This window comes from Aythya marila, assembly GCF_965140915.1.
Source record: "Aythya marila genome assembly, chromosome: 21".
NCBI classification, from domain to species: domain Eukaryota; kingdom Metazoa; phylum Chordata; class Aves; order Anseriformes; family Anatidae; genus Aythya; species Aythya marila.
Window position 1 is genome coordinate 8,244,861 of NC_139062.1, and position 9,781 is coordinate 8,254,641.

Genomic DNA, 9,781 nt, shown 5'->3' on the forward strand with positions numbered 1-9,781 from the left:
CTGTGGCCCAAGGAGCATCCCTGGCTGAGGTGCTAAAGCTGGCAGTGCTGCTGGCAGGCTCAGGGAATGCTGTGGCTCTTCCCAGAGCAGCCCTGATGGCAGGATGGCACAGCAGGTACCTGGCCTGGGCTGGAAGACTGTGAGATACCATGGTTTGATTTCCCAAGGTCTGGGCTCCCTCACCTTCATTAGAGCCCCATGTGCTGAGGGTCATGCAAGATGCTCTTCTGCCCCATGAAGTCCCCTCCCAGCACCTGGCTCTGAGTTAAGGGTTGGTTAGGTGAGCCAGGGAGATGTAGCAGATCGTGCGGTCTTCACCTGGTTCTTTTCTCTGTTAGTAGCAGCAGAGGTTTCAGCCACTTGGCCCTCGCACCCTTGGAGATTTGTGTTCTCTGCTTCTTCCCCAGATCTGCTCTCTCCTTTACTTTCTACCTTCTGCCTGTGACATGTCTGCCTTGGTGCCTTCCCTTGGCCCAGGAGCTGCGGGATGTCCTCCGGCTGCTGTGGTGGGTTCAAGCCACCTGTCCCCAGGGGAGCAGGTAGAGCAGAGGGAACACCCCAGCTTACCCCACAGGAAGGAATTGTCCACACATGGCAGATGTGGATTTGTGCATGACCATGAGGTTGTTTGCAGCAGTCACAGCATTAGATCATCTCCATGGGATGCGTCGGGGTTTGGGTGTTTGCAGGGGGATGGATGGGAGCCCTATGCCTGAGAGGGGGCAGATGAAGCACATCTGAAGTTAGTCACCCCGAAGGGAAGTGCTGGGTGAGCTGTCTGCAGAGCTGATAAGAGAGTGGCGGGGCAGGAGGGGTGTTTATTTTACATCCTCCATGGTGGAGGAGGTGATGAGTGTGAACGGATAGACTTTGGAAATGGCCACTCACCAAGAACAAGGGAAATCCCTTGGCCCTTTCAGAGATGCCATGAAATGCTGCTCAGTGATTACCTGCAAACAAGATACTTTTGACCTTGTGGTCAGAAGATGCCAGGTTGCTGTAGTGAAGACTTTGAAGCACAGCTTGTTTGGAGTTGAGAAAGGGGAAGGTAAAGAAAAGTGTTTAAAGAGGAACAAGGTTTCCTGGTCTTGTGAACTGGTTTAGAGTGGACACAGTGAAGCCACTCCTTTGCCACCCACAGAGGACAGCATCCATGGGGTGACCAACCCTTGTCACCCCCAGTGTGTCTTGGGGCTCAGCACCTGCTGTCATTCCCCAGTGCTGCAGGGTGTTGCTGTTTGTTACAGTTAATGTCTTGCTTTAATGAACATCAAAACCCCATTAGATAAGAATGCTTCTTTTGATGTTTACATATTTCAGTGGATGGGAAGATGAATAGCATGCACCTAAGAGGTATTTCATAGGCCTGTCCAGGTGCTTCTGGATTCAAAGGCTGCAGAGAATTACCGTTGCCATATCTCAGGCAAGGAAAAATTCCCAGCTGTGGTAGCAGGATGAGGGTTTCCAACTCTGAGACCTAATCTGTGACCAGTGTGAAAGTGCAGAGCTTGCAAAGGACTGTGCAAAGGATTTAAATGATGTATGTACAGCTACCCTGAAGCATAAGTGCAGGCAGGTAGCACTGTGGCTCAGTTCCTGGATCTGACCAGTGCTAGTAGTCACAGAGGCTGCAGGAGGTCTCTCACAGGTTCTTTTTGACTTTCTGAGGCCCATGGGGCTTTTTGAATGGGATTGAAAGTGGAGTAGCCTGCAGCATGGACAGTGGCCTTGACCACGTGATGAGGAGAAGAGCTGTGAGAAAGACTGAGGCAAAACTCATGACTGAACCTGAGGCTGCAGGGGTTTACAATGAATAGAAATAAATTCTGTTTTGAACTTAATGGAACATAAATATTGGACACTTAGCAACAGTACATGTATTAATCCTGTCCTGGAGAAAGGAGGAGCTGTTCTGAGAGCTTCCAAACCAGAAAACACAGGACAATTGTGCTCCTTTATAGAAACTTGTGGTTTTTCTGATGAAATTTATTTCAAACTATCCAAACATTTCAGAGCTGCTCTGATGACTGCTCAGAGAAGGTGCTGTATATGAGTGCAGTTCACAAACAGAAGCAGCCTTGGAAAATGAAAATTACTCTGACAAAAGAACTGTGTCCAGTTCATTATAAACGGAAAACGAGTGGTTGCTGTAACCCCTGCTCAGCTGGTTGACAGGGGTGTACCAAATACAGGACGATGGTCACAAGAAAATCATGACTTGTGAAGATGGTTTTCCTTCAGCTGCATCAGGAAGCTGTGTGGGTTGCAGAGCACTTCAGTCTGCATGCTTGGGGGTGTGCATTTATTTGTGTGAGTTTTCGGAAACCACAGATGCAGACATTCAGTCCTAACAAATATGCCATACCATCACTCCAAATCCAGTGCCAATGCTGGAAAATTCACTCCTCTGAATTTATTGTCAAGTATGGCATTGCAAAAAGCAGAATGGCTTGGGATTTAAGGTCTTTTCTTTTGGATGTGAACACACTATGAACATTTCTCTGGGAAAAGGCATGTGAGTGCCTATGGTGAATCCATGAGAGTTGTCTGTACAGGAATTTAAGAGCATCCCTGAATGTGGTGAATGCCTTCAAACCAACCCATTACAGAAGAGCCAAGTTTTCCACCAGCCAAATATATCATTTTTCACAGGGCTGTGAATGAATTGCCCCCTGGCTTGTACTACCTTCAAAGGAGGTTGTTTCACAACTCCAGACTCTAGAGTTTAAAATATATCACAATTGGCTTCACCACTCACCTGGGCACCATCCAAACCAAGCAGACTGTATGTGGTGCTGCTGAAACAAATCTTGATCCAGGTGCTGGATGACTGGAGCACACACTGGTGCATATGCAGTGAGCCAGAGTGACAGCCAGCTACTGCAACCTTTGCCCTACTCACCCAGCCCAGGGAGAAAATGAGATTGCAAGCTGGTTGGATACATAACACAATGACTGGATCCTCTTTGGTGCTTATTATACCCCCAGGCACTCAGGAGCATCAAGACTTCATCCTCCCTTGCAGGAGCTGGGGGGAAGCCACACTCAACTGAGCAGGGTGGGAGTAGGGGATGTGGTCCCCAGGATCGCACAGGGTCTTGCAGGCTGGTGATGGCCAGGCAAGGAGCTGGCAGGAGCAAACACCTCTGCCCATCTGTGACTTGTGGTGGAGTTGGAGACGCTCAGCACATTGCAGTCCTGGTCCTCCTTCAGGTTTTGTAAGCAATGTTGAGGAGCTCAGCTTAAGTGGCATCCTCATTCCTTTCCTTGTGTGTGACCATTCTCAAGCAGGCTGTGGGGATGTGTCTCATTCCAGCTCCCTCCTGGCACCACTCAACCCATTTGTGCTCTCGCTGCCATGGTTTTGGCCCAGACAACTCGCACAACACCAGGCAGTGGCCAGAGTTTGAGGGAGGTCTGGTCTCAAGGAACAGGGTGGACAAGGCAGCTTTGTTTTAGGATAGTATGACCTATATGGTCTCTAGCAGGTATGTAACACTTGCCCCTTTGTGCCATCATTCCCTGTCCCCATTGGCTTCAAGGAGACAGCCTTCTGGGAACAGAAACCTTGATGTGGGAAGGAACAGAAGAAATCGAAGAAAGGACAAGTGCTGATTGGGATATTGTGTCTATTGATGGTGAATAAAATGCTGCAGGAGAAAATCCTCTAAATCTCAAGCACTGAGAGAAAATGTGCACTAGAGCCTGGAAAAAGCTGCCAAGATTCTTCCTAGGCTGAGGGCAGACAGAGGCAAGTGAGATTGTCTGTGCCCATGGAGAAGTCCAGGACCAAAGTCCTCTGCTTCATCTGATCCAAGTTGTCTGTCTTCCCTGTGCATGAATTCCCCATTTTTCCTTCCACAGAGAGACTGTGAAACAACCTTGGAAAGCTCTTTGAAGGCCATACGGAACATCAATAAGAACCAGAGTTTCTTCTGTCTTTGGCTGTCAGACATATGCCAAAACACTGCCAAAAGCCTGCCTTCCCTGTTCCTGAGTAAGGAATGTTTCACTTGACTTCATTTCCCCTCCGCATCCATAACCAGGAGGTCCGAAAGTTTATGCTGAACCATTTCTTTTATTGGTTTTATTTTATTATATACAATCTACATCCACAAGGAAGAGGAAACAGGAATCTGATATGAGCAACCTTCAAGTGTCTCCTGGAGAGCTGGTCCTTTGTTTAACTGGGTTCCTCAGATGCCCATGGAGCAAAGCTGTGGTTTTACAACTTCTTCTGGCTGACAAAGGCACTTGAACAGGGCACTGTCTCCTGACTGGGAGGAAGATTCAGGGCTGGGCTTCGAGAGATAACTGAGGTTCCTGCATTCACATCAGCTTTGAACAGCACTTCACTGAAATGCAATCGATAATTGAGTCTGTTTTCCTATCCAAATCTTTGTTTTGCTTGAAACATGTCAGGACTGAAGCTTGCATGACAGTGTTGTGCTGTCCGGGCTATTGGACTTCATTTTTTCTTGTGAGCAGGAAATTTCTTATGTTAAGTAACGTTCTTTTTAAAAAATGACTAATTAAACAACAGAACAGGAAATGTTAGAGACGGTAAAATCCCCTCAGCTGTCCAGCACATTTCTACGTAAATATGGGGGTAAAATGATGAAAACAAAACCTTTCAGAGACAAAGGAGAGTGAGAGACCTGGTGACGCAGCAGTGAAAAATCTATACTTTGTTATAATAAAGTGAAACCACTGTGTTTATCCTGTGTCTTGGAGGATCTGGTGCAATTATTCTTAGGAGGGGAGGGAAGCCACATAGAGATCAGAATAGTCCAGATTTTTGCTAAAATATTTGTACAAATCAGGTTATTCAACTGCAGCAAAGGACTTCATTTGAAGCTATTGCTTCTGAAATTATCCTGCAAAACTGGAAGGACCGTAAATGCTTGGCTTTAATAGCTAGCTGCATACAATGCAAACTTAATCAGTGAAGCTTGAAAGGTTTGTGGCGGGGAAGAAAGGCAGAGTTTTATGGCTCTTTCTTATGGAGGTGAACAGAAGACTGGACAATAAAGCCATCTAATGCACATGGAAGGTGGCAGCCACTGATCTCCTGCCTGGTAAAGTCACTTTGTTGGTAGACACGGGAGGGTGAATTTTTCCTTGTGGACATTCAGCTGCCCCTTCCCTGTGTTGTGAAGGCTGGGAAGGGCTGTGGAATAGGCCCCCCCTTGCACCCACCCTCCCCAGCTGCATTCAGGTGGCCTCCTTGCCTCTGCCTCTCACCCAGGCTGTGTTGCTGTGGGGCAGGGACCCAGCAGAAACAATCCCAGTAATCTGGGAATGATTAGGGTAGCACTGTCTAACTTTTGGTTTTGCCTGCAGCAAAAGCTAGAAACGTTCCACATCACTTAGAGGTGTCAGGTTATTTAGCCATAGGCTGGGAACCGCCCTCAGAACATCTCAGTTACATGTTACCCTGAATATCTCAGCGAATTACTTGCATCTTATTGAAATAAACGGAGTGCAGTGGTTTTGTTTACCTGGTGGACTGTATATAGCAACGCATCCACTGCATTTTGCATTGATCATAAATGGAGATTTATTATCCCATCTGGTAAATATTGACTTCATTTCTTTTCTTGGTCAGGACTTCCTTCTCAGGTCAACATCCCAACTAAAGTCAATAGTTTCTTATTAACATTTCAGCTCGAGAAGTGCAGAGTGTCTGAATCATCTTAGATGTGCTACAGAATCCCCAACCTCTGGTCAGTGGCTGTCAACCTGTTTTGGTTTACAGAGTCTGAAAACATTTCCTGAGGCAATATAGGCCCTTGCAAAGCAATTTAACTGTACTGCTAGCAGACTCCAGGTTGATAAGCTACTTTTTGTTGATCTTGCCGAAGTAGGGATTTGCAGATCAGAGGTTCAAAAGTGCAGATCCAAGAGATCCATGAGAGACAGTCTCTGGAATCATTTAGCATACTGCATTTAGCTGGGTTCCTGAGTCATGGGACAGATGTACTTCCAGAAAACCTCTTAACAGATGTTACCAAGAATGGGATGGTAGAGGGGAGCAATGCCTGTGGGTATGCGCATATGTTTTGCCTATGAATGCAAATGTTTTGATCCTGAAGTCAGGAAAATGCCTCATAGGTCAGAGGATGGGAAGTCAGTCCCACACTGGCAGTGCTGCATCCATTGCCTGTGCCCCATTTGCAGCACTGGGATTTTCCAGAGCAGAACAAAGAGATAGGTCTTAAACAGCACAGAGCTAGGGAAACGTGGGAAAAACAGAGTGGCTCAGACACAGAAAATCTGGGGAGAAGATGGGATCAGAAAGGCACATGTTCACATATATTAGTGGGAAAGAATTAAATGGCTGAAGGAAAGAGAAGGGAAACTCAACACATTTGGAGGACAAGTCATGGGCAATCAGCAGGAGTCATGCCTCCTTGAGGAAAGAGATTGCATCTTTGGGGAAGGAGAATGTTCCTTGTACTCAATAAGCATGTGGTGATCTATTCTGAAGCAACATCTTGTCCCCCTGATAAAGGGAAATGCACCTCCAGAGTAACTCCTTGGGGGATTTCTGGGCAAAGGTCAGTGAAGGAATGGCTGGTGAGAACTAAGCAGGAACTGAGCTCTGTTTCTGGGGCTGTGAGACCCAGTGCCCTCTCCCATGAAAGGGACAGAACCTGGGCTTTGTGCTCTGGATGCATGAAGAACACTGTGGGTTACCAGGATCACAAGAGCATCCAGCCACAGGGTGGACAACTGAGTGCTGAGACACAGGAGTCCTACCAGGCTGGCATTAGCGAGGCAGACACTGAAGTACGGTGCTTGGGGACTACCTACCAGGAGCATACTAACAGAGGCACCCTTCAGTCTTGCAGAAGTCAAGAGCAGAAGGCAGAGTACAGAAACACAGCAGTGGAGACAGGCTGTGGGTGCGTGCATCACCACTCTGTCTGGGTAAGCAGCAGCTCAGGGAATAGGGTCATTAAGGGTGTAGCAGCACCATCTCATGCATGGCAGTCCATCACAGCACTGCAGGTCTGCACAAAAGGTTGAACATGTCTCACTTAACTTTAGCCACCTGAAAAAAATTAGGTCTCAACTTATCAAAGATAATTGGACAGAGTCCCTTCCTAATCCATGGAGGAATGATGGCCTCTCTAGTGGGCATTCACCCTGTCTTTCCTAGGGGATCATTCTTGCAGAATGCTTGGCAAAGCTGTAGAGGAGCCCATGTAAGTTCTCAATACTGGACTTCTTTGGGTGAGTGCAGTTGGGTGAGAGGAATTCATCCCTGGCAGCCCATGTGAGGAGGACTCAAAATGAAATTTGTGAGCTGCTTGCTGATTTGAGGCATATTCTGTGGGTGTCTCTGAAGGCGAAATGACAGCAGAAAATCAGGCTACCCAGGGCAACAGAGCTGCTGTCACAGATGCCAGAATTCATAAGTGCAGTTGTGGGTGACTTGAGGGGTTCAAAGGACTCCCAGCTGTAAATACTGACATTGATATATGGGTCATCTTCCATCCTAGAAATGTTGTATGAGGTGACAGTCTTCATAAAGCTCCAAAATGTTGCATGATTCAGGAAATACCTTGGTGCATTTTTGGTATTAGGAAAAGCCAAAGGGAAGAAGTTTAACCATCTCGCTGGACTTCTACCAAGCTGAGATGACCAGTACAGAGTGGCCAGTGTGCATGGATTCAGGCCTGCTAAAATAAGTAGAAAGAGTCAAAAGTTTTCATTTCTATTCCCCTCCCCAAAATGTTTTTTTTTTTTTTTTTTTTTTTTTTTTTTTTTCCTCCAGATTATTGTTTTCTGTTGCTTGTGGAAATGTCTAGTTTTCAAGAAAATTGAAAAATATTTAGAGCTCTGATTTCCAAGCAGTGCCTCTCCAGAGGTGCAGGAGAGAAATGGAGCCTCACATGAATGCTAGTAAAGCCTGCAGCACTCAAAGCACCTTTTTGGTGGACTCCAATGCTAGGTGCACAAGGACATCTAGTTTGAGGTCCCCCAGTTTAGAAGGAAGTGTTGGAGAAAATAATTTATCTCCTACTGCTCTTCCAGGCATTTCTCAGCACATGCAGTTAAATCCAGACAAATGCTCTTTAATGTGCTCCTCGGTACTTGCTGAACGTAGTTCTTGGGAGATGTATGCAGCTCATTGAGTTTTGTCTTGAGGTGTTTGTATGAATTAAGTCAAATGCTCTCTCAGCCAGCTAGCCAACAGCAACTTCTATTATCTGATTGAGCTCTGACTACACTCAGTACAAATGGGATGTCACATAATGGAAGGAGTCACAGTGCTCTGTATGCATATCCAAATTTTATTACATGTTGAAAATTAGTTTGGTGAAATAAATTTCTAAGAATATGGCTCACTTGTGGATTCCCAGGGTGTCCCAGCATCTCAGAGCAATTATGGTTACCACTGCTTCAAAAACAAGAGTGGGTCCTTCCTCACAACAAATGAAATGCTGCACCAATTCAACATGGTTCTGCTCTCTTGAATGAACTGTCTGCATTGCTTACTCTACAAGTATATACAGAAACAGAATCGGCAAACAAAAGAAACTTAAAATGTTTAGGACAACAGAACACCATTGTCCCATCACACACACGCACAAGCACACATCTGACAGGGAGTCTTACTTGCTGTTTTTCACTAATAAACACCATCTTCTGCTACAAATGAAGCAAGGAAACAGGTTTTGATCCTGCCCTGGGGTGATGCTCTGGATTGCGGGGACATGAAACCAGGACTGTTAAGGAAGCCCAAGGCAGTAGTAATGTAGAGAGCAAGGTGCCAGCTGTGATGTGGAGGCACCATGCTAGCCACACAGCCCAGATGGTTACTCATCTCCTCATCTGCTGGCAGCAGCTGCCTGAACTGAATTCCATTTAATCCTCCCAGCCCTTTCTCTCCCTCTCTCTCTCTCTCAAAAAAGCAACCCTTAATATGAGAAAGTGGAGACGTTACGCCCCCTGGTACCTATGACTGAATGTGACATTGTCCTGCCAATTGGCCGAGCCATTCTCCAGGCCCTCCTAGTCTGGCTGCTTGGGAAGGTTGGGGCCTGGAAAGGCCCTGCTTACCTTTATGGACCAGCCCTTCCCTATAGGAAAAACTTGCCCTGCTGGGGCCAAAGGAGGTTGGCATGTGATACAGGGCAGCAGCACTGCTTCTTCTTGGAGGGCTACTTTGTGCATCATAGCCCTGACTGCTTCCACCCAGCGTGGGACCACTGATGGGTGGTCAAGGCCTGAATTCGTGGCGACCATGTCAAGGGCAAGCGCATCCTGCCTGCTCAGTGGTGGCCGGGTGTGTGTTGGCTGGGACACGCCACTAGAGGGGGACACAGCCATGTGTAACGGAACGTGGCCACTGGCCACGAGCCTGGGCCTGTGAGGTAGTCATGGTGGCCCACAGGGTCTGGGGCCAGTGTGAGCCATCGTGGGCCCAGCCCCTCTGGGCTCTGTGGAGCTGCGAGGCAGCTCCTAACCAGCCACAGGAAGGTGATGCACATACAACGCACTCTGTTCATGGTGAAGCCTTTTGTTGATGGTGAAGCCAATGGAAGTGGAATGGGATGGAGCTGGGCCTCACACTTCAATCTTCCCACTCATCACTGATACTGCTTTGGAGGTGGCCTGGCATTTTCCAGATCTGTAGATCAGTCCTTCCTTGGGTCTGCTCAGTGCACGGAGTGGGCATATGATGGCATGGTGGGATGTAGCCTGTGGGGAAGACCAGGGTTTTAGTTAGCATTGATGTGCTGAATTCAACAAGTAATTTCATTGGGTT